This window comes from Felis catus, chromosome B1 (assembly GCF_018350175.1).
Source record: "Felis catus isolate Fca126 chromosome B1, F.catus_Fca126_mat1.0, whole genome shotgun sequence".
NCBI classification, from domain to species: domain Eukaryota; kingdom Metazoa; phylum Chordata; class Mammalia; order Carnivora; family Felidae; genus Felis; species Felis catus.
In genome coordinates, this window is record NC_058371.1 from 77,528,956 (window position 1) to 77,555,692 (window position 26,737).

A 26,737-nucleotide genomic window follows, 5' to 3' on the forward strand; every position below is an offset into this window, starting at 1 on the left:
CACTCACTCACTGCCTAACACCCTATAATTTGGCTTCCCCATTCAACTTTGTAGAAGGTGTACTGATCTCCTAATTACTAATCCAAATGGTATTTTTTCAGCTCTCTTGCTTATCAAGCTCTCTGCTGAATTAATCACTTGATCAAATATTTCTACTTGAAATACTCTTGTTTTAGTGACATATTAATGACATTACACTAATTTGGGGCTTCACTATTACTTTCCAAAAGAATATTTTATTATTCTACTAGAATGTTTTATAAAAGTGATATACACCCATTTCATGTAAAGTTACAAAGAAGAAAGCTGAAAATTGCTAAGTCCCCACTCAGAAATAGTATCTGTTATTAAATAAACATTCTCTACATTATAGATGGATGCATAGCCATATGAAGTGAATGGAAAGTACTTAAATAGAAATAGTTTTATTAAAATAGGATCAAAGTATATACTATTTCTGACAGACTCTGACATAGTCCCTAGCAACCCTGCCTCCTGGTATTCATACAACCCACCAGTAAAGACATCTGAGCCAGGAGTTTTATTTTTAGGAAGGTTTTTAACTACAAATTTGACTTACTCAGTAGACTTCTTTGCCATTCATGTCTTTTTTTTTTTTTTTTGAATGAGCTTTGGTAGTTTGTGTCTTTTAAGGAATTTTTCCATTTCATCAAAATTGCTTAATTTATTGGCATAAATTATTAATATTCTCTTATTTTAATTTCTATAGACACTAGTGATATCACCCTTAATTGTGATATTGGTAAATTCTATTTTATCTCTCTCTCTCTCTTTTTTTTTTTTTTTTGCTGATCAGTCTTGCTACAAGTTTACCAATTTTATTGATGTCAGAAGAACTAGCTTTGAATTTCATTGATTTTTCTCTATTTTTGTTTTCTGTATCATTGATTTTCACTTTGATCTTTATTATTATTTTCTCTTACTTAATATGGATTTAATTTATTATTCTTTTTCTGTGTGTGTGTGTGTGTGTGTGTGTGTGTGTGTGTGTGTTTTAGTTAAGGTGGAAGCTGAGGCCATTGTTTTGAAAACTTTCTTTTTACCTAATATAGACATTTGGTGCTATGTTTCTTTGTAGATACTTCTTTATTATTTTATTTTATTTTTTTTAAATTTAAATCCAAGCTTGTTAACATACAGTGTAATAATGATTTCAGGAATAGAATTTAGTGATTCATCACTTAGATATAACACCCAGTGCTTATTGAAACAAGTGCTCTCCTTAATGCCCTGTGCCCATTTAGCTCATCCCCCCCACCCAACACCCTCCAGCAACCCTCAGTTTGTTCTCTGTATTTAAGAGTTGTCTCAGACTATGAGTCCAGAGTTCTCTCTTGTCCAGCAAGAGAGTGGATGCAGAATTAAATTTGAGAGAGGTTAATGTCCAGGAGGAGCCAAGAGCCCCGAACAGGGTTTTCATCTCTGTATTTATTGAGCTCTCAAGATCTTACACACATGGTGAATGTGAAGAAAATAAGATCTTATACTCGTGAATGTGGAGAAAACAATCAAATAGTAACCATTAACTTGTGTGAGTAAGAAGCAAAGGGTCTGGGGAACAAGTGGAGTTTGTGATCAAGGTACATTGGTGCCAGATGGAAAGTAATTTCCTGCAGATGATATAACAAGTTACTCATGATCCTATTATAATATCTTGCTAGCTATCCCTGGCACTTTCACCCTGTGGTGGCGGCAGCTTTCTGACCTAAGCTTTTTTCTAACCCATTTATTTAAGTAGAATTTATTTCCTCACAAGGAGTATCTTATGATTTATCTCCCTCTCTGTTTTTATTTTTGCTTTCCTTCCTTTACTTTCATCTGTTTTGTGTCTTAAATTCCACATATGAGTGAAGTCATGATATTTGTCTTTCTCTGACTTATTTAGCATAGCATAATGCACTCTAGTTCCATCCACGGTATTGCAAATGGCAAGATTTCATTCTTTTTCATTCTTTTTGGTCACTGAGTAATATTCCATTATATATATTTACCACATCTTCTTTATCCATTCATCAGTCAATGAACATTTGGTCTCTTTCCATAATTTGGCTATTGTTGGTAGCACTGCTATAAACATTGGGGTGCATGTGCCCCTTCAAAATAGCACTCTTCTGTAAAAGCTACTTTAATTGAATCCCATAAATTTTAGTATGTTGTATTGTCATTTTTATTCAGTTCATAATGTTTTCTAATTTCTCTTTTGATTTCTTCTTTGACCTTTGAGTTATTTAGGAGAGCACCACTTAGCTTCCAAACATTTAGAGATTTTTCTGCTATGTTTCTGTTATTGCTATCTATGTTTCTGTTGTTTCTTTCCAATTTAGTGCCATTGTTATCAGAAAACGTACTTTACATGATTTATATTGTTTTAAATTTATTAAGATTGTTTTATTCCTTGAAATGTGCTCTACCCAATAATTATTCTCAGTCTACTTGAATTGAATGTGTTTTTGTCTGTTGTCAGGTAGAATGTTCTGTAAATGTCAGTTAGATTAAGTTGGTTGATAGTATTATGCAAGTGTTGTATATCCTTACTGACCTTCTGCCAATTTGTTCTATTAGTTACTAAGGTAAGTATGTTGAAATCTCTGACTATAAATTTTATTTTATTGATTTATCCTTTAAGTTCTGCCATTTTTTGCTTAATGTATTTTAAAGCTCTGTTACTAGGTACATAAGCATTAAGGATTGTTATGTCCTCTTGATAAATTGACTTCTTTATCACTGTGAAATAACTCTGTTTATCTCTGGTGAAATTTTTTGCTAAAAAATCTGTTTTGTCTGATATTAATATAACTACTTCAACATTATCTTGATTAGTGTTAGCATGGCATATCTTTTCCACTCTTTTTCTTTTAATCTATTTCTCTCTATATTTTAAGTGGATTTCTTATAGGCAGCATATAGTTGGTTGTTCCTTTTTACCCAACAAGAAACTCTCATTTCAAAGGATTTTAAATTTGCAGTATTTATACCATTTACATTTAATATTAGTATTGATATGTTTGGGGTTAAAGCTTTCATCTTGCTATCTGTTTTCTATTTTTTCCACTTTTTATCCTCTTTTTCCATAACATAGTTAGCTTATAAGTTTGCTTCCATTTCTTTTCTCCTGGCCTTTGTGCTATTTTCATATATTTTACTTCTTTTTAAAAAAGTTTTTATTTAAATTCCACTTAGTTAACATACAGTGTAATATTAGTTTCAGATGTATGATATAGTGATTCAACACTTCCATATAACACCCAGTGTACTTCATGGCAAATGTGCTCCTTAATCCCCATCACCTGTTATATGTTATATGTATCACAATATATTGTTAATATTTTCACTTTAAACAATTTTTTGAAAGACATTTAAAAAATGATTAAGTCTTTTATATTTACCCACTAGTTATCATTTTCTGTTTGCTCCATTCCTTTAATTTTTTTTTAACATTTATTTGATTTTGAGAGACAGAGCACGAGCAGGAGAAGGGCAGAGAGAGAGAAAGGGAGACGCAGAATCTGAAGCAGGTTCCAGGCTCTGAGCTGTCAGCATAGAGCCTGACGTGGGGCTTGAACTTACAAACTGCAAGATCACGACCTGAGCTGAAGTTGGATGCTCAGCCGACTGAGCCACCCAGGCACCCCTTCATTTCTTTGTTTAGATCCAGGTTTCTATATTATATCATTTTGCATTTGAAGGAAGGCCTTACTTTCACAATTATTATAGCGCAAGTTTGCTGGTGATAAATTCTTTTCTATGTCTGGGAAAGTCTTTATTTACTTTTGTGTTTTTCAAATAGCTTAGGTTAGATTTAATTAAGATATTGTAACTCCATTTTAAGTATACAATTCAGTGATTTTTAGCGTATTTGCAGAGTTGTGCAACTATCACCACAGTCTAATTTTAGAACATCTCCATGATCTCAAGAACAAATCTTATGCCCATTTGTACTAAATCCTCATTCCTTCCCCCAGCCATATGCAATCATTAATCTACTTTATGGCACTTTTACTGGGCATTTCATATAGCTAGGATAATATAAATAGCATTAATTTGTGTCTGGCTTCTTTCATTAAGCATAATATTTTTGACATTCTTCCATGTTGTAGCATGTATTGGGACTTTATTGTTGTGTTAAATCACCAAATAGAATTCTGTTGTATAGGTGTAAACACATTCATCAGTTGATGGGTATTTGATTTTTTTCCATTTTTTGGCTGTTTTGAATAATGCTGCTGTGAACATTTGTGTGTAACTCTATGTGAACGTATTTTCATTTCTCCTGGTAGATATCTAGGAGTTGAATTGCCAGGTTATATGGTTATTTTATATTTAATATTTTGAGAAACTGACAAATTATTTTTTAAAGTAGTTACACCATTTTACACTCCCATTAGCAGTGTATGAGGGTTCCTATTTCTCCACATCCTTGTCAAAACTTGTTATTGTCTGTTTTAATTATAGCCATTCTAGTGGGTGTGAAGTGATAAATCATTATGGTTTTGATTCGCATTTCCCTAATGACTAATGATGTTGAGCATCTTTTCATGTGCTTATTGATCATTAGTAAGTCATATTTTTTAAGGCTTTCTATTTTTAAGAGCGGTTTTAGGTTTACAATAAAATTTAGAGCAGGGGACAGATTACCTATATACCTGCTGCCCCTACACATGCATAGCCTCCCCCATTATGAACATCACTTACAAGAATGGTACATTTTTTTTTCTTTACCAAGGATGAACTTAAATTGGCACATTATGGTCACCCCAAATCCTTGGTTTTTCTTAAGGTTCATTCTTGGCATTGTATCTTACATGGGTTTGTAAAAATGTGTAATGACATAGATCTATCATTATAATTTCATACAGAGTATTTTCACTGCCCTAAAAAAACTCCTCTCTCCTCTGCCTGTGTCTCTATCTTACCCCTGCTTCCTAGAAACCATTTAATTTTTTTTTTGTCTTCACAGTTTTACCTTCTCCAGAATGCCAGATAGTTAGAATCATATAATAGTAATACACATTTAAGGTTCCCCTGTATGTTTTCATGGCTTGATAGCTCTTTTTAGCACTGAATAATATTCCATTGTCTAGATGTACCACAGTTTATTTACCCATTCATCTACCGAAGGACATATTGATAGCTTCCAGGTATTGGCAATTATGAATAAAGTTGCTATAAATATCCTTATAGGTTTTTGCATGGACATAAGTTTTCAGCGTCTTTGGTAAATACCAGGGAGAATGATTACTGGATTGTATGGTAAGTTTAGTTTTGTAAGAAACCAAATTGTCTTCCACAGTAGCTGTACCATTTTGCATTCCCACCAGTGATATATGAGAGTTGCCATTGCTCCGCATCCTTGTCAGCATTTGGTTTTGTCAGTGTTCTAGATTTTAGCCATTTTAATAAGTATATACCTTTGTTTTTGAAAGCTTTTTTTCCCCCATAGGTTTAGAATTTTAGGTTGCCAATTCTTTTCTTTTATTACTTTAAAAATGTGACCCCACTACCTTTTGGCTTTTCACTGGTTTAATTTGTATTTTTGTTTCCCTGTATGCAATGTGTCTTTTCCTTGGCTGCTTTTAGGTTTTTCTCTTTATCACTGGTTTTAAACAATTTCTTGTGGTTCGTTTTTTTCTTGTGCCTGGGTTAATTGAGTTTCTTGCATATATGGTAATACAGTTTTCATAAAATTTGGAAATTTTGATGAAGTTTGGTGGTTGTATTTTCAAATATTTTTCTGTGTTCTCTCTCTCAAGGATTCAGTTAAACAATGAGCAGAATATTGGTAAATTGTAGGATCAGTTTAAATATTCCCACAACTCACGGACACTTTCTTCATTTATTTTCCAGCCTTTTTCCTTATGTGTTTCAGTGTGGGTGATTTCTACTCATACACTTACAGGTTTACTAATTTTTTCTCTTGCAGCGTTTATCTCTGTTAATCCCATCTGGTGTATTTAAAATTTTTTTTTAATGTTTATTTATTTTGAGGCACAGGGAGAGAGTGAACATTGGAGGAGCAGAGAGAGGAGGAGAGACAAAATCTCAAGTAGGCTCCATGTGGTCAGTGCAGAGCCTCATGTGGGGCTTGATCTCATGAGCCACAGGATCATGAGCTGAGCTGATATCAAAAAAAGCCATACGCTTAACCGCTTGAGCCACCCAGGTGCCCCCAGTATATATTTTTGAAGATCTTAGACATTGAAGTTTTCACTTCTAGAAGTTATATTTGAGTCTTAAATATCTTCCAGGTTTTTGCATAACATGCTCAATCTTTCTTCTAGCTATTTGAACATATGGAATACAGCTGTAATAGCTAGTCTAATGTTCTTGTCTACAAATTTTATCATCTGTGTAATTTCCATGTTGGTTTTAATTTAGGTTTTTCCCCCTCCTTATTGTTCATATAGGCCTGGTTTTTTGTGTGCTTGATAATTTTTGATTGGATGTCAAACATCATGAATTATACCTGCTGGGTACATCTTGGCCAAAAGTGGAAGCCCTAGAAATTATCATACAGGTTTAAATACAAAATACCACAATCAGCTTTACTTACATTTAACAGAATCAAAACATTCTACAGTGGAAATGAAAGAACAATGGAATGTTATTTAGCCAGGAGTCAACAAAATACAGCAGGCAGGTCAAATTCAGCCCAAGGCCTGTTTTTGTGTAGCTTGGGGGTTAAGGTTGGTCTTCACATTTTTAGAGTTATAGAAGAAATAAAGAAAGAAAAACATAAGAGAGATTGTGTGCATCCCACAAAGCCTAAATATTTACTTTATGCCAATCTACAGAAGAACTTTGTAAAAACAATTCTGAAAAGATCTAAGGTTACTAAAATTATTATGAAGAATAAATTAAGTTGTTTGGGCCATTACAAAAATTTCAGGCTTCAATTTTTGAGATAATATAAATTTTCTCCCTCATGTGAATTATGAGGAAATATTCTATTATCCTTTTACTTCCTCTTACCACTTCTCCACCAGTCTTTCAGCTTTGTCAGTTATATTATTTCTCTTTGTCAAAGTTTAAAGCATTCAAAATGTATTTTCTAGCAAATTTCTGTAGTTGTCTAACTAGATTTATTTAAATTGATTCAATGCCCACCAACACTTACTTTATTCATTCTTGCTTTTCCATTTCCGAGCCCCTTATGTCATTAATTTCTTGACTGGTAGAACTTCAGTTTTCATAAAGCTATTGTAGAAATTATATTTCTTATGATTTTTTTTTGCTTAATAAACTCAATTGCCTGAATCTAAAGAGAAAATCTGATTGAGTATAAAATAGTAAAGTAATTCTCTCTTTCTCTTAGAACATTTTAGTCATTGCTCCATTGTCGTGTGGAAGTTGTTGTGAAATATGGAGTAAGTCCAATTCCCATGATTAGGAAATATATGTGTATGTGGGTGTGGGGGGGGTGTGCTCCTACACACACACACACACACACACACACACACACACACATACACATGCACAGCAAAACCTTGGATTGGGGGTTACTGGTTATGAGAGAGTGTTCCACAAGATGAGCAAACATCTCTAATAAATTTTAACTTGATAAATAAGCCATGTCTTGCAATACAAGTAGTACATGATGCTGAACATCACATGATCACAATGGAGCCAATGGTTCTTCTCTCTCTCTCTTGCTGTGGGATTGTGGGTGATCATTTCCCATGCTCAGATGCTCGGTCTCAGGCTGTAGTGTTTGGCAGAAATTGGTGATTTTTCAGAACATTGGAAGGTGCCCACAACTGGTACTACCAGATACTACCAGGTAGTACCAGGTACAACTGGTACCACCACAACTGGTATTTTTTGTCACTTCAAAGCACCTAGGGACAGTCCTTTGCTTTTCCATACAAGAGTAAGCTCAGGAATTCTTTGCTTCATTCTAGATCAGGCTGTCTGCACATACAGACCTTTTCCTCTGCTGCCTTATTGCCAGTTACATTAAATACAGTATATGACAAGAGTTTATTAATACTGTGCTGTAGTCAACATCTGTACAAGCATATACAGTGGCCCCCATGCAGAAAAAGATTCCATTGAGCCAAAAGATAGCAGTGATTCTGTTGGTGATAATGAAAGTCGTCTTACACAATAACCCTCCTCTCTATTGTCTCCCTCACACCAGTCACAAAAGTTTTCAAAGGTAAGTGCAGGTTAATTTGCTTATTTTTCTTTATATTTTGTATTTTCTTTATTATTTTCTATTATATTACACTATTATAATCATTTTTATATGAATATTTTTGGGCTGTGGAATGAATCATCTGAGTTTCCATTATTTCTTGTGGGGAAATTCGCTTTGATATACCAGTGCTTTAGATTACGACATGTTTCTGGAACAAATTATGCTTGGAAACCAAGGTTTTACTGTATATATATTTAAATGTTTACTGTATATAATGTTTTAAATGTTTTTGAGAGAAAGAGTGTGAGAGAGCATGAGCTGGCAGGGGAGATAGAGAAAGAGGGAGAGAGAGAATCCCAAGCAGGCTCTGCACTGCTTGATGGGCTCAGTCCCATGAACTGTGAAATCAGGACCTGAGTTAGACGCTTAACCAACTGAGCCACCCAGAGGCCCCAATTAGAAAAAATATATATACCATTTTCCCCACCTGGATCATGAGGAGTTAGGAAATTGTAATTTGTTATAGTTCTGAATGCTTTTTCTATTCTATTTGTTAGATTAAATGTATCTCTACACTAAGTCATTTTGTTAACTCCTCTCTCATTTCTTTAATAGTGCATTTGCTTTGATTAATTAATTTGTTAACTTATCTATCAATTTATTTATTTAACACATGTTGCACATATATAGGTTAACAACAGTAACAACAACAAAAAATCTCTGCCCCCTTGGACTTTACCTTCTGGTACAGGGACAGATACAATAAACAGATAAATGAATAAATACCTATCAGGTGGTGATATGAGAGTGCTGTGGGGAAAATAAAGTAGTCAGATGTTAGCAGTGCATGTTGAATGGGGGTTGGAATTCCTATTTTTTTTTTCCAGGGGAAGTTGTCTCCAACAAAGTGATCTCTGAATAGGTACCTGAAGAAGGTGAGTTGTGAGCTAAGCAGGTATCTGGGAACAGCATTCCAGGCAGAATGCTGAAGGCTCAGCCAGTCTGTCATATAGGAAATACGGAAGTCTGTTCTATTTGACAAGCAAAGAGGCCATTGTAGCTAGAGCAAAGTCTGCAGTGGTGAAATGGGAGAAGATGAAGTTAGAGTGGGTAGCAAGGGGCCAAACTGTGAAAATGACTTGGGATTTTACTCTAAGACAGAGACATTGGAAGATACATTAGTTTCATGATGCTGTGTAACAAATTATTACAAATAATGGCTTAAAACAACACATACAGCTTCTATGGACCAGGATTCTGGGCATGGCTTGAATGTGCTTTGTGCTTCAAGGTCTCACAAGGCTTTATTTACTGTATTGGCCAGGCTGCTTTCTCAACTGGAGGCTTGACTGGAGAAGAATCCACTTCCATGCTCATTCAGGTCGTTGTCAGAATCCATTTCCTGTGGTCCTAAAACCACACAGATCCTCAGATCCTAGAAGCCAATGCAGTTCCCAGAGGCTGTTGCAGTTCTTTACCATGTGGGCTTCTTCACACGGCTGCTCACTTCACCAAGCCCACAAGGAGAGTCACAAATATCTACTACAGACACAAAGATGCAAGTTCTCAAAGAATAAATCTCAACACAGCAATGATACGGAAATTCTTTTAATGTTACCAGTGTTCTTTAAAAGGATGACACATAAATATCATTGATAAATCAACTAGTTTTTGAGTTTTGTAGAAACTGCTGTCATTTTAGAAATAAAGAGATTGTAGTGACTGAAAGAGGTATTTGAAACAGGTTATATCAGATTGTTAGGGAGCTAATAGTGAAGTGGACAATTCCCACCTGCCACCCCCCCCCCCAAAAAAAAATCACACATGCATCCTTTTATCATGGACATTTTTTTTCCTTGTCTGCATTGAGTGTTTTGATATTGGATGTCAGTAGGTATACGTTCTTAAAGACTGAAAGAAATTTGCCATTTTAAAATATCCAGGAATTTTTTGCCAGTGGCTCTAAGACTAAGGGTAGAATTTTGTTTAGAAGCAGTCTTTTGTCCTGAAAGTAATATGTTAGCAAGTCCTATTGGTCACAGATGCAGAATAAATCATTGTCCTGTTCGTAGCTCTGGATTTGGAGAAATAATCCAAACCAGACACTTCAGAGTAGGATGTTAGGTATTCTGTTCAAGACTGGAAAAATATAACTGGGGACAAAACTCTATATGAAATGAGAAGAAGTCTGGAGGAGTCTGGGATTGGTAGGACGGAGAACTTATTGCTGGAAAATACAAATATTACTGAGTTTTAAAATATTTATTTTGAATCTGACTATCTTACCAATTTTTAAAAATTCTGGTCATTGTCACTATTATTATAACAGTCTTATTAGGAAAAGGAGATGACTTTATCTCTTCTTATCCAATATTTATCCATTACAATGTACAAGACAATTTTGAATAACAGTGATGAGGATGTCCCTCTTTAGACTCTGATTTTATTTGAAATTGTTTTGGCTCTTATCTTTTTTTTTGTAGGTCAGCTCTGTCATATAGTTTCCTTTGATTAGTCTGTCTTCATTTATCCACATAATTTTTATTATGAAAGTGAAAATGCCATCAAACTGGTAAATGTTTTCTCCCTATATTTCTGTATATATATTATAATCAGAAGAACAATGCTTCCCACAAGTTGTCATTATAGAATTTATATGCATATGTAGTAGTTACAGCGAATGATGAGGCAAGTGTGTTATAGTGGAAAGATATTAGATGTGCAATTAGAAGATCTCAGCTCAGGCCCTGGTCCCATCATTTATTAGTTGTGTAAACCTTAGGTAACTCATTTACTTTCTCTGAGGCTTAGTTTTCCCATCTAAAAGTGGGGATTGTGTTGTGTTATTTATCTCATGGCTTTGTTCTAGTCAAAAAATAAAATAACATTTTTGAAAAACTTAAACTGCAAAACATTGAATACCATAGTTAGGGTAACTGTATGTCCCAGTTTTCCCTGGACAGACTTGTTTATGTCTGTTATCCTGGCTTAATTTTTAGAAGCACTTCTCTCACTCTGAAAGTATCCTAGTTTGAATAACAGATTCAACTTGGGATTTCATTGTTAATTTCTTTCAATGTTAATTTCATTGTTAATTTCTTTATCCCTGTCATCCTGGGGAGACTGAAAACAGACTAGGGTAGGGATGGTTTTCTAACTTTGTGTCACCTACACCACCTAGTCCAGTGCCTTTCACTTAGGGCTCTTGATCTTTGAATTAATGCATATTTTTAAACAGGTATTGAAACCTGTGATAGTTTTTTGTGATGGGCATTATTACCTTGGTTGATATCAGAACTTAAAATAGGTTGAGTAGGAGAAACTTACAGCTGTGTGATATAGTGCTTGTTACAACTTGCAAGCCCAGTGTAATTTAGAGATGTACCTGCAATGAACTGGAAAATATGTTTTTAGAATCATTAATTTGGTTAAAAGACCTGTATAACACATGGTCTGTGAGCTGTGCTGACAAATAGAACTCCTGAAAAGAACATCCTCAGATCAGAAATGAAGAGATCACGTACTATATGCTAACTAATTTGGATGTAAATTTTAAAAAAATAAAAAAAAAAGAAATGAAGAGATAATGGTTTTATCTCAGATTCTGTAGTAGGTTTTAATACTTTTAGGGATCCATTTTCTTTTGTTTCTTTTTCTTTAAAGTTTATTTATTTTGAGAGAGAGAAAGAGAGTGCAAGTGGGGGAGGGAGGGAGGGAGGGAGGGAGGGAGGGAGAGAGAGAGAGAGAGAAAGAGAGAAAGAGAGAAAGAGAGAAAGAAAGAATCCCAAGCAGGCTCTGCACCGTCAGTGCAGAGCCCAGTGCGGGGCTTGAACTCGCAAACCACGAAATCATGTCCTGAGCTGAAGTCAGACACTTAACCTGATTGTGCCAACCAGGCATCCCTCTTATTGTTTCTTTACTGACAGATTTAAGGTTCTACTGAGCTTCCATGCATGACTTTCTGGGTTATTACTAGCTTTCTCTCCATAGATCTTGAAAACTTTAGGCATTACTTCCTTACCTGGTCTGAGAAGTATGTATTCTGGTCTTATCTTGACATTGACTGTGTCAACTTGGTTTTGCAGAAGCAGCATTCATTCAGATACTTATTTTAGAGAAGATTTTGTGTTTAATCATTTCAAGAATGTGGGTAGAATCAAGAGATCTATCTTAGAAACTTTGAATTTAGGGTAGAATGAAAGAAAGCAACTTATATCTAAAAAATGTTTATTAATTTTTGAGAGAGAGAGAGAGAGAGAGAGAGAGAGAGAGAGAGAGAGAGAGAGGCAGAGAGAGAGGAGACAGGATCTGAAGTGGGCTCTGTGCTGACAGCAGAGAGCCCAATGTGGGACTTGAACTTATGAACTGTGAGATCATGATCTGAGCCTAAGTCAAAAGCTTAACCGACTGAGCCACCCAGGCACCCCAGAAAGAAATTTATCTTTCAAATGTTCACAAAAAAGGAAGATTGATCCAAAGTGAAATACTTGAGTTGCTGCACTGCCAAAGTAACTTCTTAGATTCCCTCTCCTCCCTTCCTCCTCTTTATTTTCTTATGTTTTCTTTTTTCTTTCTTTCTTTCTTTCTTTCTTTCTTTCTTTCTTTCTTTCTTTCTTTCTTTCTTTCTTTCTTTCTTCTTCTTTTCTTTCTTTCTTTCTTTCTTTCTTTCTTTCTTTCTTTCTTTCTTTCTTTCTTTCTTTCTTTCTTTCTCTTCCTTCCTTCCCTTCTTTCTTCCTCTTTCTTTCTTTCTTTCTTTCTTTCTTTCTTTCTTTCTTTCTTTCTTTCTTTCTTTCTTTCTTTCTTTCTTTCATAAAAAGAACCCAAGAAAAATGTTGGCTTTTTTTCCAGGATTATTAAGTGGCACTGAAGCAATCAAACTCATAAGCTGTCCACTAATGTGGAAGTGATTACTTGGTGGTGAGAAAAATGAATGTCTCATCATTATTACAGCATCTTAACTTGCTAAATTAAAAAAAAATGAAAGAAATTTTTTCTAACCTCATACACTTCACTCTTGGGAAAGAGAAAATTGGTGTTTACTTCATCTTTCTGAATGTAATTTTTTTTTCAGAAAGTGGAGATTTTAATTTACTGCAAAGCTTGTTACTGCTGCGGGTTTGTGAGTTGTGGAGATGAAGTGTATTGCAGAGTTAGGCAGCTTGTCTACCTAATTATGCTCTTCTATATTTGAACAGAACTAAGGAGAAAAACTGCTTAAATGCCTTTTGCATTTTTTTTTCTAACAGTCATTTTTCAGGTATGATAAGAAAAAAATGCCTGTTACTTTTCAAATTGCTTTTATAGTTAGTGTAGCATTAAAACAATATATACTATGACATTTAGGGAAACCTAATATTTGAATAATGATTGATTTTTTAAAAAAAGAGTGAGATGAAACATTAGTGTGCATTTTTCACTATTTTCACAAGTATATAAGAAATACAAGAAAATTGGAAAACTATATACAAAAAGTGAATTCTTAAAACCAGAGTAGAATGGTGGTTACCAGGAACAGGGTGGAGAAAGGAGATATTGTTTAATGTGTATAGAATTTCAGTTCTGCAAGATGAAAAAGTTCTGGAGACTTGTTTTGCAACAGTGTGAGTATACTTAATAATTACTGAACTCTACACTTGGAAAGGTTAAGATGGTATAATTTATGTTGTGTGTGTGTGTGTGTGTGTGTGTGTGTGTGTGTGTTTTACTACAGTAGTTAATAGAAGCAAATTCTCACCTGGTTAGTGTAGTCTATTTTCTGTAAATAAAATTTCTGGATGAGGAACTTACCCAGAAATCTACAATAATGAAGCTTAGGGATACTTATGGTCCATTCGCTTAGGGTGAATGATGTTTACCTTAGAAGCCATGATAAAGCAAGACAAAAGATCAGTCCTTTATAAAATGTATATTCAGTTGTGATAAAAACAGAACTCTGGGCTAGCTAGATGAACTCAGCACTATCGTGTTATTATTGTTATAGATTTGGCATTTCAGGGAAGCTGATTTCACAATTATATTCTAAATCCTCAATGGTATGCCTAGTTACCATATGGAAGAGATCTTATGCAAAGGGAGATAGATAATAGGGATAAAGTGGTTAAGGGAGCTCGTAATACTAATAAAGCACTTTGGCCAGGGATGTTAAACTCTTGCACAAAGTCTTGCATTTTAACTTTTTTTTTTTTTTTTTTTTTTTTTCCAACGTTTATTTATTTTTGGGACAGAGAGAGACAGAGAATGAACGGGGGAGGGGCAGAGAGAGGGGGAGACACAGAATCGGAAACAGGCTCCAGGCTCTGAGCCATCAGCCCAGAGCCTGACGCGGGGCTCGAACTCACAGACCGCGAGATCGTGACCTGGCTGAAGTCGGACGCTTAACCGACTGCGCCACCCAGGCGCCCCTTGCATTTTAACTTTTAACATGCACAAGAGTCAACTCATTTGAATGAACTTCTTTCCACCCCCCTCCACTTCTAGTGGAAGTGCTAATGAATAGTGAAGTAGCTGAGAAGAATCGGTAACTAATGATGGAACACCCATGTCTTAACAGTTTGCTATAAAACTAAATGTGAGCAACGTGGGTCAAATCTCAGGAATAGTAACATTATATGGCGATGTAACGATTTATAAGAAATATATAATGGGGCGCCTGGGTGGCTTGGTCGGTTAAGCGTCTGACTTCGGCTCAGGTCATGATCTCACGCTCCGTGAGTTCGAGCCCCGCGTCGGGCTCTGTGCTGACAGCTCAGAGCCTGGAGCCTGTTTCAGATTCTGTGTCTCCCTCTCTCTCTGCCCCTCCCCTGTTCATGCTCTGTCTCTCTCTGTCTCAAAAATAAATAAACATTAAAAAAAAAGTGTATAAGAAGAAGAAGCTGTAAAGCAACCAAAAGCACTTAATTGAGGTCCTAGGGATTGCAATCCAGGAGGCACAGAGTCAACTGAAATTAAAAGTGTGTTCTTAATTGTAAATGGGAGTGCAGGCTTATAAAGGCAAAAACCATAGGGTTATATAATTTGTTTTGAAAGACTTATGGTCGGTGCTGGCAGAGTTTAAACTGACTGCCTAGTAACACAATTGGTTATTTAGCTAACAGATGTGTTGCATTATGTATTTCAGTTCAAAGTAGAAGGATGTGTCCTAGGAAGTGGTGGAGTTGCAGTTGACAAAAATCAAAAGTTGATGGTGTTAAAGGATTGAAACAAGAGACATACATGTGTAGGCCCTACTTCCTCAGTGTCCTTTTGACTATTTTGAGTGACTGTTAGCAGTGCTTCGTTTTAAACCTTCTTTCGCATTGGCCATTCAGATGATCATCTACAGTTCCTGAACATGCTTCAGAGCCATAAAAGTGAAATGAGTGTCTTGTTATTAATGAAGGTGACTTTTAGACATTACCCAAGGTCAGGGGCTGGTTGCCAGGAGGACCAACCATGTGATTGGAGGGTTGGAACTTTCAGTCTGACTGCCTGAACACCGAGGAGAGGAGAGAGGCTGAAGGCTGAGTTGGCCAATGACCAAAGACTTAGGCAATGACTATATTAGCCTTCATAAAAAGTCATGAGAACAACTTTTTGGCGTGTTTTTTTCCTCCCAGAGATCTTCCATGCTTGGGGACCAGAATGCTTCTATGTGTCACTGAGCCAGGCCCTAAGTTCCATGAAGATAGAAGCTTAGGTTTGAGACCCTGCCCTGACTATCTCTTCATTTGGCTGTTGATTTCTATTTTTTTATAATATCCTTTAATAAACTGGTAAACGTGAGTTAAGTGTCTCCCTGAGTTCTGTGAGTCCCTCTAGCAAATTAATTGAACCTAAGGAGGAGATTGTTGGAACCTACAGTCTGTAGCTGGTCAATTAGAGGCATAAGTAAATAGCCTGAGCTTGGAACTGACATCTGAGGTGAGGGTTGTGGTGGCAGTTTTGTGGGACTGAACACTTAACCTGTGCAATCTGATGGGATCTCCAGGTAGTTAGTGTCAGAACTGAGTTGAATTCTTGGGTACCATTAGAGTGTCCCAAGAATTGCTTGGTGTTGTGCAGAAGAGAACCCCTGCTCCCACATTGGGATCGGTCTTAGAACATCTAAAGGCATGACATGCCAATTTGGAGGGCTCATTAGAGAACACTTAATCTAAATACCCACCTGATGCTTAGTTTATCACTCTTAAACAAGATTAACGAGAATATCTTTACAAATAACAGTAGATTCCAAAGTGGTTGTCAAGTAGATTCTTTAGCAGTTACCTTACATGTATTTAATGGATAGCAATATCCAAGTGGGCAGAAAGGGGGGACTTACTGCCTGAGGAAAGCTCCCATTTCCTCCTTAGTTAGCTCTAACCATTAGCTATTTTCTTCACTAGATTACACAAAACCTGTGTTTGCTTACATTCTTCCTTAGAAGAAGCATTCCCAGTGTCCTTATTTATTCTTCATCAGACTTCATTCAGGTTTTTAAAAATGTTATCCTAGTTGCTATCCTTTAGATATATTCCATAAAATAATGTTTCTTTTTAAAGTGCGCACAATGTAATACTCGAGGTAACATTGGGCTGTTTTAAGTTTAAGTAAGACTATATACTACCTTGGTTTGAGAGACTTTTTCTGTTTGAATTACTATTGGTATTAGTAACTTTTGAAAAGGATAATAGCACAGAACGTGATCTGTGTTACTAACCAATGTTACCGTGTTGTTTTTAAAGATGCTTCTTGCGGGGCGCCTGGGTGGCGCAGTCGGTTAAGCGTCCGACTTCAGCCAGGTCACGATCTCGCGGTCCGTGAGTTCGAGCCCCGCGTCTGGCTCTGGGCTGATGGCTCAGAGCCTGGAGCCTGTTTCCGATTCTGTGTCTCCCTCTCTCTCTGCCCCTCCCCCGTTCATGCTCTGTCTCTCTCTGTCCCAAAAATAAATAAAACGTTGAAAAAAAAAATTTAAATGCTTCTTGCTTTATGCTTCATTTGCTTACTCAAACTGGTCTCTCCTCTGCCAAAACTCCGAAAGAGCAGATCTTTTAGAATTCTGATTCTCTCTCTTTTTTTGCTTTCCTAGTTATTATTTTTTATGATTATAAAAGCGATGCATTATTAGAGAAAAATTTTAAAATACAGCAAAATTTGAAGAAAAAATATTATTCATGTCATTATTCAGAGATTAACTGTTCATCATTTTGGGTATTTCTATTTTTATGAATGGTGTGTGTATTATGTATGAAATATATAATAGAGAAGGGATTATGTTATAAATGCATTTTATATTTTGCCTTTTCTGTTAAAATTATATTTTGAGCTCCCTCACTCAATTATTTTTAGAAACAATGTTTAAGTGGTGCATAGTATTCCATTCATTTATGAACCTTACTTACCTACCAGTTCTTCAGTTGTTGCCTTATAAATTGTTTACATTTTTGTGAGTTTGAATGATCTAATAATGTACATGTTTATTATACAAATGTACATCCTGCATCAGTGATTTTTTTGAATAGATTTTTGAGGGATTATTAGACCAAAAGATGTGAACATTTCAAAGTCTCAGAGTAATCTCAAAAAAATAGGGTAACCTGTAGTTGATCGTCCAAACAAGGACACTTTTACCAGAAAAATGCTCAACAGGACAGAACTGGATCAACAGGTTCAAAGACTAGACTGACTGAAATGAGACATAGGGTCACCCTACTACAAGAATATGTGATTATCCTTTTAATTTAAAATACCTCCAATGCTACCCCCATTGCAATTTTAAAAATCCTTTAGCATGGCTGATTTTCAATAAAGGTAATAAAAATGTATTGTCATAACAATTCATTATTAAGTACAAGAATTTGTGCTTTGTTATTCATTAGTAGTCTATGAGTGAATGTGTAACTACGTTGAGTGTGAGAACTTACACACACACACACACACAATTTAGGACTTACAGTGTAACTCAATAAAATTATAAATATGAATATAATATATTTCAAAACATTATTATTATTATTTAAATTCAAGTTAGTTAACATACCATATAGTTTTGGTTTTAGGAGTAGAACCCAGTGATTCATCTCTTACCTATGACACCCAGGGCTCATCCCAAAAAGTGCCTCATTAAGGCATTCCTTAATGCCTATCACCCATTTAACCCATCCCCCAACCTACCTCCCATCCAGCAACCCTCAGTTTGTTCTTTGTATTTAAGTCTCTTATGGTTTGCCTCCCTCTGTGTTTTTATCTTATTTTTGCTTCCCTTCCCCTATGTTCATCTGTTGTGTTTCTGAGATTCCACATATGAATGAAATCATATGATATTTTTCTTTCTCTGACTGACTTATTTCACTCAGCATAATACACTCTAGTTCCATCCATGTTGTTGCAAATGGCAAGATTTCATTCTTTTTCATCACTGAGTAGTATTCCATTGTATGTATATGTATATACACCTTCTTTATCCATTCGTCAGTTGATGGACATTTGGGCTCTTTCCATAATTTGACTATTGTTGATAGTCCTGCTATAAACATTGGGGCACATGTGCCCCTTCGAATCAGCATTTTTGCATCCTTTGGATAAATATCTGGTAGTGCAATTGCTGGGTCATAGGATAGTTCAATTTTTAATTTTTTAAGGAACCTCCATACTGTTCTTCAGAGTGGCTGCACCAGTTTACATTTTGATCAACAGTGCAAAGGGTTCCCCTTTCTCCACATCCTCTCCAACATGTATTGTTTTCTGAGTTGTTAATTTTAGCCATTCTCACAGGTGTGAGGTGGTATCTCATTGTGGTTTTGATTTGTATTTCCCTGGTAATGATTGATGCTGAGCATCTTTTCATGTGTTAGCCATCTGGATGTCTTCTTTGGAAAAGTCTTCTTCACGTCTTCTGCTTATTTCTTCACTGGATTATTTGTTTTTTGGGTGTTGAGTTTGAGAAGTTCTTTATAGATTTTTGGATGTTAATTCCTTATATTTCATTTGCAAATATCTTCTCCCATTCAATCAATTGCATATTAGTTTTGTTGATTATTTCCTTTTCTGTGCAGAAGCTTTTTATTTTGATGAGATCCTAGTAGTTCATTTTTGCTTTTATTTCCCTCGCCTCTGGAGACATGTCAACTAAGGAGTTGTGACTGAGGTCAAAGAAGTTGCTGCCTGTTTTCTCCTGTAGGATTTTGATGATTTCCTGGCTCACGTTTAGGTTTTTGATCCATTTTGAATTTATTTTTGTGTATGGTGTAAGAAAGTGGTCCAGGTTCATTCTGCCTGTTACTGTCCAGTTTTCCCAACACCATTTGCTGAAGAGACTGTCTTTTTTCCATTAGATATTCTTTCCTGCTTTTCTGAATATTAGTGGGCCATATATTTGTGGGTACATTTCTGGGTTCTCTATTCTATTCCATTGATCTCTGAGTCTGTTTTTGTGCCAGTATCATACTATCTTGATGATTACATCTTTGTAATATAGCTTAAGGTCTGGGATTGTGATTCCTCCAGCTTTGGTTTTCTTCTTCAAGATTGCTTTGGCTATTTGGGATCATATCTGGTTGCATGCAAATTTTAGGATTATTTGTTCTAGCTCCATGAAGAATGCTGGTGCTATTTTGAGAGGGATTGCCTTGAATGTGTAGATTGCTTTGGGTAGTATCAGCATTTTAACAATATTTGTTCTTCCAATCCATGATCGTGGAATATTTTTGTACTTTTTGTGTCTTCTTCAGTTTCTTTCAGAAGCTTTCTGTAGTTTTCAGTGTACAGGTCTTTTACCTCTTTGGTTAGGTTTATTCTGAGGTATCTTATGGTTTTGGATGCAATTGTGAATGGGATTGATTCCTTGATATCTCTTTCTGCTTCTTCATTGCAATCAAAGTATTATAAAGAGGAAGACTGAACTAAGTAACCAACCAACAAGTAAATAAATAATGAAAGATGAAAGAACCTTATTAGTCTGTCTTGTCTCCCAAATAAGATGAGAAACAAATTACACTCTACTATAGACTATTTTGAAGAGATGACTTTCATACTGAAAGCAAATAGATTAATTGGCTTGTAATAAGAGGACATTTTAAGAGACTTTAAGAGACAGTATGACAATTAAGTATGGTACAACTATTGTAAGGCAGTCTTTGTCTTTAGCTTTTATTCTGCTGCCTTCATTTTACTTATATCCTGTGATAAAGCATTGTGTGTGATAGGGGCATATATTTAAATGATAATTCTAAGATAAAAAATTAAATAGGACATTTTTAAAAACCACAGATTTTAAAGTGGTTGCCATGAGAATTCTTGGCACACAGTGATAGTTTGTTGGACAGAAGTTCCCTGGGGTCATCTGACACACACACACACACAAAAAGTGTTCTTTGTAGGAAGTGCGTAATCATTGATGAATGTTAGGTTTTATTTATTTTTAAAAATTTTTCTTTAACATTTATTTATTGTTGAGAGACAGAGTGTGAGCAGTGAGGGGCAGAGAGAGAGGGAGACACAGAATCTGAAGCAAGTTCCAGGCTCTGGGCTGTCAGCACAGAGCCTGGTGTGGGGCTTGAACTCACAAACTGTGAGATCATCACCTGAACTGACGTCAAACGCTTAACCTACTGAACCACACAGGTGCCCCAATGTAGGTTTTAGAACTACTTAAAATATGTGAAGAAATAAGTTAGGGTCTATGTTTATTCAGTATAATACTGGAAGTCGATAAAAGAAAATGAAATGAAAAGCATCCACATTAGTAAAGGAAGAAATAAAACTTTTGCTATTTACACATGACATGATAGTATATACAGAAAACTCTAAAGACTCCACTCAAAAACTACTAGAATAAATGAATTCAGTAGAGTTGCAGGATACAAAATTAATATACAGAAATTTGTTGCATTTCTATACTCCAATAATGGACTAGTGAAAAGGGAAGTTAAGGAAATAATCTCATTTACAATCACACCAAATAACAATAATCTATCTAGGAATAAACTTAACCAAAAAAAATGAGGAAAGAAAATATAAATCATAAAATTAGACATATAGTAGAAAGAGTACTGGACAAATAAAGCCAGTTTGTCTTCTTTTCCTCTCTGGATGACTTTCACTTCATTTTCTTTGCCTTATTACATTGATTAGAACTTCCAATACAATGTTGTAGAGCAGTGATGAGAGCAGATATTGTTTCCGTGTTCCTAATCTTGGGGGAAAATTGTTCAGTCTTCTGAACGTCATTATATATGATGCTAGCTGTAGATTTTTCATAGATCCTCTTTATCAGGACAAGGAAATTTCTTTCCATTCTATTTTCTTCATAGCCTGCTGAGATGATGATGATGATGATGATGATGATGATGATGATGATGATTAAAGAATGGATGTTGGATTTTGTCAAAAACTTTTTTCTGAATCTTTTGAAATTATCATATGGTTTTTCTCTTTTCATTTGTTAATATGGTGAATTATATTTGTTGATATTTGATTGTTAAATTATTCTTTCACTACTGGGATAAACCTCATTTTGTTATGATATGTTATTCTTTATGTATATTATTGGATGTATTTTACTAATATTTTGTGGGGGATTTTTTTTTTAATTTTTTTTCAACATTTATTTATTTTTGGGACAGAGAGAGACAGAGCATGAACGGGAGAGGGGCAGAGAGAGAGGGAGGCACAGAATCTGAAACAGGCTCCAGGCTCTGAGCCATCAGCCCAGAGCCTGACTCGGGGCTCGAACTCACAGACCGCGAGATCGTGACCTGGCTGAAGTCGGACGCTTAAGCGACTGCGCCACTCAGGCGCCCCATGTGGGGGATTTTTTAAATGTATGTTTGTGAGGGATAGATCTGTAGGTTTTATTTTGTTTTTCTTGTATCTGTCTGATTTTGTCTTAATGCTTGCTTCATTGAAGGAATTGCGGAGTGTTTTCCTTTTTCAGTTTTCTGGAAGAGCTTATATGGAACTGATATGTTTCCCTCAAAAATTTGGTAGAATTCACCAAATTCTACCATCTGAGTGGAGCCATCTGAGCCTGGGGTTTTCTTTGTGGAAAAGTTTTAACTACACATTCAATTTTAAAAATAGATACGGAGCTATTCAGGTTATCTGTTTTTTCTTGAGTGAGCTTTGGTAGCTTGTGTCCTTCAAGGATATCATTTTATCTATGTTGTTAAATTTATGGGCATAGAATTGTTGCTAATCTGCCTTTATTATTATTTTACTTTCTGTAGAATTGTAGTCATGTGACTTCTTTCGCTATTGATTATTTGTATTTTCTGTCCTCTGTTTTTCTTTATCAGTCTGGATAGCAGTTTATCAATTTTATTGACTTTCTCAAATAGGTAGCTTTTGAAGTTATTGATTTTTGTTGTTTTTGTTTTCCCTTGTTGAATTCTATCTAGTGTTTTATTTTGCTTACTTTAGGTTTCATTTACTATTCTCTTGATTATGTTATTTAAATCTTCTTTGTCCTTACTTATTTTCCATTTTTGAAAGAAAGACTTTGAAATCTTATAATTTGTAGATTTGTTTTTCTTTGCAGTTCCATCAGCTTTTTGCTTTATATAGTTTGAAGTTCTGTCAGTAGGTTCATAAACCTTTAGGATTGTTAAGTACTCTTTATCATTATGAAGTGATCTTCTTTATCCCTTGTAATAGCCTTTGCTCTGAAATCTAGTTTGTCTAGTTAATATAGCCATTCTAGTCTTTTTTGGGGGGGGCGGGGGGTTAGTGTAGAAAAGTCTGTCGTTTTTATCCTTTTACTGTTTTTTTTTCTTTTTAAAATGAGTGTATTTGTTTGTTTATTTATTTATTTTGAGAGAGATAGTGACAGCGTAAGTGGGGAAGAGGCAGAGGGAGGGAGAAAGAGAGAAAGAATCCCAAGCAAGCTCCTTGTGGTCAGCATAGAGCCCAAGGCAGAGTTTTCATTTAGGAAACCATGAGATCATGACTTGAGCCTAAATCAAGAGTCAGATGCTTAACAGACTGAGCCACCCAGGAGGCTTTCTGTCCTTTTACTTTTAACCTCTTTTAGCTATTGAGCCCCACACATTTTTGGGCTCTGTTTTTTACGTGGTGGTTCTCTGATCTCACTATGCACTTTTAGGAAAACTGGCTGGTGCCTTTTCTCCTCCGTTGTGCCCCATTAAAATGTTGGGTCTGAATGGTTGGTAGTTTTATTTGTAACAATGAAGAGGGACACATTTTGGGTATAAAAGGTCATGGGTTTTATCTGGTCAAGTTGAGTTTGTGATTCTGGATGAACCACCTTGGGGCATATGTCCAGCAGGCAGTTGCATATATGGTTATACAACTCAGGCTTTATCTGTCCACAGGAGGTACTTGAATTTATGGGTTTAAATGAATTCCCCTTGGAAGGCTGTTCAGAATCAGAGAAAGACCAAGAATGAAAACCTGGCAAGAATAGATAGTTAATGAGAAAGAATCTGTAGTTTAAGTAAGTTCTAATTCAGCAGGGATACTTCTGGCAATGAAAGTTTTCTCACATGTATGAATTGTTAAATGCAAATGATAGTAAATCTTTTATCGCGGAAAATTGTTTGGATATTTCACTGTAAGATCTGTGGTGATTTTTATATTTCTTCTAAAGTGCCTGATCTAAATGTAATACCCTAAATAGTTTAAAATTATCCATGAATATTTTTGTAAATTTAGTCTCAGACAGATACTGCAAAGAATTCAGTTGTCCTGGTGAGCAAGTTATATAAACTGCCCAAAGGCTCAAGCCTGTCAGCTGTTTTGTTCATAATTCTTAGTGCCAAGTAATACCACAGAAGATTCACATATCTTAAGCCTTCAGTAAATACATGATTCAATTGCCAAATCTTAGGAGTATTTTCCTTAATGACCTTTGATCTCTCTTTAAGTGCTACCATCGCTGAGTAACCTTACTCTGATTAGGGTGGGGAAAATATTGGGATAATCCCATTACAGACAGAAATGTCACAGACTGGATTCTACATGTTAGAACTCTTGGCAGCAGACATTCAAGTAAGACAGGGTGCGTGGGCTGTTCAGACCATTGATCCTAAGTAGGATTTTATTTTAACTTTAAAATGCACTTGTCTAGAAATTTTTAAGTGATGCAATGACATTTGATATCCTATCTCTACTTAAGTTTGTTTTTTTTCCTGTAGACTGTTGGTTGTTATTTGCTGTAATCTGTTATGCCCGTAACAGGCTGGAAAGTCAGATGATTCATTATAAATGATTTTTCTAATGAATAAACTTTTCAATTTGTAACCCTGGTTTTGTTATTACAGAAATTGTGAGGTGGGCAAGGTCACTGCCTCCTGGTGTTGCGGTTAATCCAGTCTCCAAACTGTAAAATGCTTCACAGTGATTGTGAAATTATGTCTCTGCTGAAGGCATGATTACTAACAGTTTAATCTAGTCACCTCTTCACATTTTTTGTGTGTGAAATAAAAGTTTAATTTGAAGCAAAATGCAAGATGTGTGAAAAGAACCTCATCTCCTGTTGAGTTATCTTTCTAGGAATTCAGAGAGGTGATAAAATTTCTTACATCAGGGCTGTGAGTTACTTTCCTTGAGACATAGACTAGTAGTCATACCCATTTTGAATAGTTTTCTTGGCTCATGTAACTGAAATTAGGTCAGGTATGTAAGTTAAAAGTAGTAAATACTCAAAACTCTAAAACAGATCCCCTTAGCACATACACATGTATAAAAAGCCATTTTATTTTGTCTCTTTTTGTTAAATGTATCTATAGTCTCCTAGACTCCCATTCATTCTCTTCTTATTTTTCAAACAATTATTTACACATAGAGATTTGAATTCTTCAAAAGCCAGTTCAACTTGTCATCTTAATGACAGAGACTAATGATCAGCAATGATGATAACACAGCTCAACAGACCATTTAATATTCAGAGCTAAAGCATGCAGTTACAATAATGAAATTTTTATGCAAACCAACATAATCAGTGGAGAAAAGACCACAGGCCCTCAAACAAGATGCACTCTTGAAACTAGGGTCAAATTCAGGAAATAGTACCCTTTCAGAGTGATGCTAGTACCATCCATGTATGGAATTTGCTATTTACAGCCATCTCTTTTAGAAGTGACTCATATAGTATAATTTTGAAATGACAGAAGCTGAATATGACACCAGGAACAAACCATGCTAAGATATAATTAAGTATAATGAAATAAATATCTTAGACATATTTTGAATTAATACTCTGATAGTAATGTCTGAGCAACACCTGTCCCCATAAAGATCATGATAGTTACTGTAAGAGATGGGTAAATTGCCATGTTGGTGATAGATTACTTTGGTTAATAAAAATCACTTCATTAGCTTTCAATTCTTCCTATTCCCTCTCTTAATAATTATGGGTAATGCGTGTTGTTTTTAGGAAAATTAGAAAAGAAAAAAATTATGGAATTGCATCAAATTTATTTTTATTTTTATTTTTTATAAAATATCATTCCTTACATATTATTTTGAACCTAATACTTTTTCTTGTTAATAATATCATTAGGTAAAAATATTTCAATTAGCCTTAGATAAAGTAACAAAAAATGTGATTACTCCTACTAGGGTCAATATTAATCTTTTCTTTTGCAGCATTTTTCTGTTAATGTGGAAAGAATGCAGTAGTGAGATTAAATGTAAAAATCAGAAGGTTATGTGTAGTGAGTTTTTTGTCTTGCAAACCTGAGAACCAAATCCTCTACCTATGGGGATCCACTGAATTTTCTGTTTTCAGCAACCATCTTTGGTAAGCTGAGATTCCTTTATAACAGATCCTTCATAACAAGTCTTCCAGTTATGGAGTAGTGGTTGCAAGGTAGCAAATGTTCTGTGATTTTTTAGCAAATCAGAGAAATTTTAAAAATAGTGATTAAGGGCAGCTGGGTGGCTCAGTAGGTTAAATGTCCAATGTCAGCTCAGGTCATGATCACGTGGTTCATGGGTTTGAGCTCCACATTGGGCTCTCTGCTGTCAGTGTGGAGCCTGCTTCAGATCCTCTGTCCCCTCTCTTTCTGTCCCTGCCTTGCTCACTCACACACTCTCTCTCTCAAAAATAAAAAAATAGAAAAAAAAAGTGATTAACACAGAACTCTTTTTTCTTCTCATTTTCCAAATTACTTCATCTTTGATTTCTCTCTTGTGGTAGTTATTATACTCTCTTCCCTTGGTCAGTATCTGCTGGGTCCTACGTCATAACAAATCCATTTTTATTCTTTATTGCTCCTTAAGTGCACTTCATGTAGGAGAACACTTTGCAGAAAGGCTCTAACTTATTTTCTTGGTTTCCCTGATCCCAGTATTTGCCATCACATAAGATTTATAAGTATTGGTCACAAATATAAATTTTATTAGGGCATTTCATGGAGAAATATTTTGGGGGGTACTTTTCACACGTTTAAAGTGGTTGTGATGTGGTTAGGTAGAGGAAAACATTTCTCTATGTTTAGCAGCTGTCAAATGCCTTCATTTTTATCATATTCTAGGTTGGTGGCAGATTCAAATATCTATGGCCCTTTTACTCTGTTCTTTCCTGATTACTTAACATTCATTTGAAATGAATGTTAAAACAGTGCTGCTTTTGAGTTTGAGCTACAGTTACTTTGGTAAAAA

At 35.3% G+C, this 26,737-nt stretch overlaps 1 protein-coding gene across 20 annotated transcripts in view; it reads left to right on the forward strand.

Moving 5' to 3' along the window:
* The window catches only part of IQCM (IQ motif containing M), a 674,133-nt gene that overhangs the window by 37,512 nt on the left and 609,884 nt on the right, over positions 1-26,737 (forward strand). For 9 of the 20 annotated variants that reach the window (XM_045056865.1, XM_045056877.1, XM_045056874.1 and 6 more), the window contains exon 1: positions 2,010-2,591. The exons of 4 other annotated variants lie outside the window; for them this stretch is intronic. The gene's annotated coding sequence lies outside the window, so the exon portion shown is untranslated. Of the gene's footprint in view, positions 1-2,009; positions 2,592-7,333; positions 7,386-8,559; positions 9,094-26,737 lie in introns of those variants that run through there. 7 more of the 20 variants (XM_045056868.1, XM_045056872.1, XM_045056875.1 and 4 more) reach the window with 5 other exon arrangements.